Below are 6,384 nucleotides of genomic sequence, written 5' to 3'. Positions count from 1 at the left end.
TAGGTAAAAACACCTTCCCAGGAGATGCTGACTTTACTGCCTGCACCGACAGTGCTCCCAAACTTCAAAAAAATTAACTAGGGGCACAGAGGATTTTTCTGGTTGATAACTAAACCAAACAAATCAGGAAGAGTCACTGGGAGCCAAAATGATTTTTTTTTCCAGATCCTAACTGAGAAATACCAAAAGGCAGTCATTTTGCATTAAAAAAATAAAAAGGAAAAAAAAAGAGAGAAAAAAAATTTTCTCTCATTTGGAAGAGAAACTATTTCAAAACTTTTTCTTCTTATAGTTTAATACAGTTTAAAATTATTTTTTATTAGTAAAAAAAAGAAAAAGAAGAAGAAGAAAAGAAAGAAAAAGGCAGTACAAAACCAAAACAAATCTTTTGCTACTGCAATTTTTATTTCTTAATTTTTTTTGAAGTTTTCTCTTCTTCTTTCCTCCCTGTATTTTTATGTTGCTTTTGTTTTGGTTGGGGCTTTTTCCTAATTAATGGCTTTAACTTCTCTCTAGCCCAACCAGATAAAGTTTTACGGGGAAGAAGGAGAGCACCCCACTAAAACCATTCAGCATGGCTTTCATGTACCTGGTCACAGAGCATGACAGCAGTCCTGCAACTGGGAAAGCCCCCACCTCCCAACTCCTTCCACATCAAAGATGTGGATCTTTTCCTGCGATAACCCCTTGCTAATTAATTAGAAGCTATACAGAGCATTTAATATCTACTCAGATCCTCACTGGGAGTTGCACTCATCTAACCAAAGGCAGAATTTGACTCTGATTTTAAACCTGTGCCTCACTTTTACATTTATTACCCAGTCCCTATACATTAGTTAGGGGGAGGGTGGAGGAATACTTTAAACTTTCTCCATGCAGAGATCTCAACATTTTCCTAAAAATTTTCCAGTAACCTTAAAAGAATTCTCAGCAATACAAATTTTATGAGAAGACAAAAAGGCACCAAAGCTCAGGTTATGAGAGCCACATCTTACCGCTTCTGTTGTCATTGTTCCAGCCAGAGCAATCATGCTTTGCATGAGGAGCAGCACAACCACCTGTGTGTGCTTCATCTTCTCAGCCTGCAGATGTGACAGCAAAGGGACAAAGGAGGTCTTTTATAGTAGAGTCTGGGGATTTCCCCAACCAAACCTTCAGGAAATTGTATGATATTTTTTCAAGTTTTTGGATGAGTGATGTCATGAATTCATTTAATAATACGTGACAAATTACTAACGGACAAAGAACATACAAATTTTCTAACAGGAAAGCCTTCTTATATGGTGCAGTATCTAATCTTAATCTTAGTTATGCAGAACATCAGGTGTTTATTTGCTAGGACAGGCAGGTAGAAGGATTCTATAAGAATTTTTGTGGTTGAGTCACAGTAAAAGGAAATGTCTGACTTATGCAGACAATACAGGTCTTACTGGTATTTATTACTTCTTATAGGTACAGAGAAAAGCAGGTCAGGTCAGGCTGCTCACACAGCAGAAATATCCATCCTGTTTTTTCAAAGGCCAGCAGACATTTGAAAATAAGTAAATTCCAGGGGAATCTACAGCTTTTCAATTCCCTCAGTTCTCACTTAGCACAGGTAAAACACAGACTACCCTCTCCCATTTCAGTCCCAAAAGGTTACCTCTTGTACATCAGAAGAAATGAAGGCACCAAAGCTCAGGTTATGAGACCCCCATCTTACCACTTGCTGTCAAGTTGCTGTCATTGTTCCAGCCAGAGCAATCATGCTTTCCATGAGTAGCAGCACAGCCACCTGTGTGTGCTTCATCTTGTACACTGTGTACCCATAAATGCTTACTCGTACATTAACATTGTGTATCCATCAATGCTTGCTGCCTTGCTCTTTTCATGGAGCTGCATGACACTTACCCCAAATGGTTCACTGCCCTCTCTCTAAGGCTCTGATCCAGAGAGACAAAAAAAGGCTGCAGGCAATGTCTAGTGTGGCCCCCACGCTCCCCAGCTGTACCACACTACCATATGACAGGCAATGAGCTGCCTGCTGTTCCCAAGGCATCCAATCCACCATGGGAACTCTCCATTTCCAACAAGCTACCAGTTTGGTGGAGTCGGTTGCAAGCCTCCTGCAAGAGAAATTGAAATTTCTCTCCAGTGTTCTGTGGATCACTGGGATAATGAGTGTGGTGTTTGGGAAGAAGCTTCCAATCAGGACTAAAAGGATGGTCATGCCTGCTCACTTGCAAAAGATGTCAAGAAGTCCCTAAAACAAAATATGCCATCTCTTGTTCTTTACTGAGGCTGTATCATCAGTGCAGCATTTGCCCTTTCCTTCTTCATTTTGTCAGACTTAGTTCATCTGCTGGGTCAGCAACAAATTCTGCAGTTGTGTGTAAGTGGAGAAAGTGGTTAGGAAACCCTTACTCCCTTCCAGTTTTGGAGAGGAGAAGTAAGGGCAGGAGCAGTGCTACTTCTGAGCTCCAATATTACATCATATGAAACACATCTCCTGGGCAAGGAACTCAGAAGGCTTTCCATAGCAAAATCAGCTCCAGGTGAGAAATGGGGAAGCTAAGGTTTAGGGCAGATTCATACTAGAAAACTCTTCAGACCAGTCACAGAATCACAGAATCATAAAACGTTAGAGGTTGGAAGGGACCTCCAGAGATCATCAAGTCCAACCCCCTGCCAAAAGCAGGATCACCTAGAGGAATGCATCCAGGTGGCTTTTGAAAGTCTCCAAAGAAAGAGACTCCACAACACCCCTGGGCAGCCTGTTCCAGGGCTCTATCACCCTCACTGTAAAGAAGTTCCTCCTCTTGTTGAGGTGAAATCTTCTATGTTCAAGTTTGTATTTATTGTTCCTTGTCTTATTGCTGTGCACCACTGAAAAGAGCCTGGCCCCCTCCAGTTGACACCCACCCCTCAGATATTTATACACATTGATGAGATCCTCTCTCAGTCTTCTCAAGACTAAACAGCCCCAGGGATCTCAGTCTCTCTTCACAGGGGAGATGCTCAAGTCCCTTAATCATCCTCATGGTTCTCTGTTGGACTCTCTCCAGCAGTTCTCTGTTTCTCTTGAATTGGGGAGCCCAAAACTGAACACAATACTCCAGGTGCGGTCTCACCAGGGCAGAGTAGAGGGGGAGAAGAACTTCTGCAGACCTGCTGGACACACTTTTCTTGATGCACCCCAGGATACCATTGGCCCTCTTGGCCATAAGGGCATATTGCTGTCCCATGGAGAGCTTGCTGTCCACTAGAACTACAAGCTTTTTCCTCTGTGGAGCTGCTCTCCAGCAGGACAGCCCCTAACCTGTACTGGTCCATGTTTTTATTCCTCCCCAGATATAGGACCCTGCACTCACCCTTATTGAACTTCATGAGGTTTGCCTGCACCCAGCTCTCCAGATCTCGTTGGATGGCTGCACAGCCTGACGGGGTGCCAGCCAACCCCCCCAGTTTTGTGTCACCTGCAAACTTGCTCAGGTTACGCTCAGTCCCCTCATCCAGGTCATTAATAAAGACATTGAACAAAACTGGACCCAGTACTGACCCCTGAGAAACACCACAGGCCACAGGCCACAGGCCTCCAAGTCAAGGCCATTGAGCTTACATGTTTTTACCACAGCTTCACATAAGCATATGCATCCTGGCAGATTTACAAGGCTGGTAGCAGCATCTTTTTTTGAGGAGTATTTCACTTTGTAAAGAACGGTTATAATATTTTCTTGCAAAAACACTTCACAGCAGAAACTGCATCCCCACTGGAGGATTTCAAGGCAAGTAACTCAATGTAATACAGGCAAGAACTGGAAGGTATGCGATAATGTCTAAGCAAAAAGAACCAGAGCCATAGTTATAGAGCAACAAAATTAATCTAGGCTTCTTCCTTCCAGATTATAGTGGTCTGCTTTCCTGGGGTAAATCACAATACTTCCAAGGGAATGGAATGACTGAAGATGTAATTACAGTGTCTGTAAGGGTTCAGTGCCGGAGCTCCAGTCCAAAAAGAGCAGACTGGCTCACCACAGAGCAGCTATAGGCTGCAAACTATCCTCTGCATGCTAAGAAAAACACTTTGAACACTCCAGAGCAGAGTTTAGGTGCAAACTGGTACATTGCAGACAACTGGTATGCCAGTTTACTCTCAGGTTGTGATATCCTGGTATTGCATAATTCTCACCTCCTTCCCAGCCACTTCTTTTGGAGTGAACCAGATGAACTCCATACAAAACTGAGGAAAATCCTGGAAACAGATAGCTTCCAAAAGGTGGCAGGGATGAGGGTTTGTTCCTTATCAACCCTAACCAGCCTTCCAACAGCATTCCACCAGGTCTCCTACTGACAAATTCCTGCCATAAGACCTCCTGGCACATCACTTGTTACAGAAATACCACTCTGGTGGGCTATAACCCATGCCTCAGGTTATTTCTGATGCTCCAAATAAAAATTAAAACCAAACCAAAACAAAAACCAAAAACACACACAGAAAAGCAATGATCACACCTGAGTCAAAGGGCCCAGAAGAGACCCAAAAAGACAAGTGTTTCACTATGTGGGACACAAGGGAAACCACCAGGATGCTGTAAGGAAACGACATCTGAGCAGGGTGCAAACAGCCCACTTTCCTGTGCACCAGGCATCATTCTCAAGGGGTGGATGCATTTAGCAGGATGCATGTAGCCTCAAAGGAAAGTCTAACACAGAGTAATAGGGAAATCAACCTGACAGTGACAACACATCCATATGTATGCAGATCCCAGATGAGCAGCTTGCTCCATGTCTCATCCATGCAGCAACACCTTGGCAGACTGCAAACTGCCAAAAGGCAGCTGACTACGGCACATACAAGGCCACTGGCCTTGCTGGGGCACCTGGAGTCCTGCCAGCTACAGAGGGGGCAACCTTGCAGCACACATGGCCACACTTGCAGGCTCCAGTGTTCAGCAAGCAAGTGCAGTTTTGAAAGCAGCTTTGTAGAGTCAGCATAGGCAGGCTAAGAGTTTGGATCCTGGATCTCTATTCAGGAGAAAAACCTGTTTTCTGAGGATAACAGTGAGTCTCTGTTCCTTCCAGAAGCTAGTCATCACAAAGCACACAAGGAACAATAGTTTCTCACTAGCTTTTCTTTTATGCTTAAAAGCCAGCTCAGTGATAGGAAGCAAATATTAGCTAAGCAATGGTAGTTAATCAGTTGCTTTGGCAATTTCTCTTGTATTTCTGTTTGCACATGGCCTCACAGAGATAATGGGGGCCTACATTTATATTCATACTTGAAGCACAATTATTACTAAATAAAAATATCTTGTTTGGATCTATGCAGGGCCCTTCATCTGAAAAATAAATCAGATTCATTGTTTGCATTTTAAAGGAGAGAAACTTTACTTATATGCTATACAGGAACTTATTTAGGAATTTCCTAAGAAGACAACAAAAAACAAAGATTTTATCTTTGTAGAGCTGCACCCACCAGTACTTCCTTGTGCAACAGACCCAGTGGTTAATCCAGGGCAAAGTCCCTGGGGCACAGGACTTCTCTTGGATTTCAGTGGGAGTTATATATTAAAACGTCTTTGCAAAAGAAAATTCTTTGCATCTCAGTGGCCTGTTCAGCGGAGCCTTTCTCAAATGCAGCCTAAAATTGCACATTTTGCAGCAGAGGTTATTGTGATTATTATTGAACAAAGATCAGCGATTCAGATCATCTGCTCTCTGTAAGATGCTGGCTCAGTCCAAAGACATTTCATGATGTTTGGTGCTATGAACATAACCCTCTATATCTCAGTTTCCCATCTATGTTTGGAAAACATAGTATTTCCCCTGCCTCAGAGCTATGATCTGAGATTAGATGCATTAACAAGAGTAAGAGGCACTTAACTATTACAAGAATAGAGACCACACTAAATATGGAAAAATAAAGGCAAAAGAAAGGATATAGCCTGTCTGATCTTAGTAGGCCAACGATAGGATGAAGAACTGAATGTAGGTTATATACTTTGGTCCTATCTATCAAATAATCATCAACTAATGTATTTATTCTAGCTGACGTGACAATTTCAAATTCTCTCTGAACTTTCTTGAAACAAAAAAGAAAAAAAAGAAGATTTTTAGAGGGATGTAATATCTAATTGTGCTAACTTGACAGAATGGTTCAGACAGAAAGTACTGCACTGCAAGTTACATTTTGCAAGTCTAATGTAAAAGCGTTTCTACTCCCTGCCTGCAGACGCGATAAGACTACGAGCCTCACAGAATCAGCATTCTAGTGCATGTCGTCCAGTCCCCAGTATACTGTGGATTTAGCAAAGCTTGCCTAAAGCTTGTTAAATCCCCCCTCCCACCAAACTATGTATTTCTGAAGTAAAGCCAAAAAGATGGAGAAAATATTAATTCAAATTC

Source organism: Indicator indicator, chromosome 1 (genome assembly GCF_027791375.1).
Source record: "Indicator indicator isolate 239-I01 chromosome 1, UM_Iind_1.1, whole genome shotgun sequence".
NCBI classification, from domain to species: Eukaryota; Metazoa; Chordata; class Aves; order Piciformes; family Indicatoridae; genus Indicator; species Indicator indicator.
Note: the sequence above shows the minus strand (reverse complement) of the source record.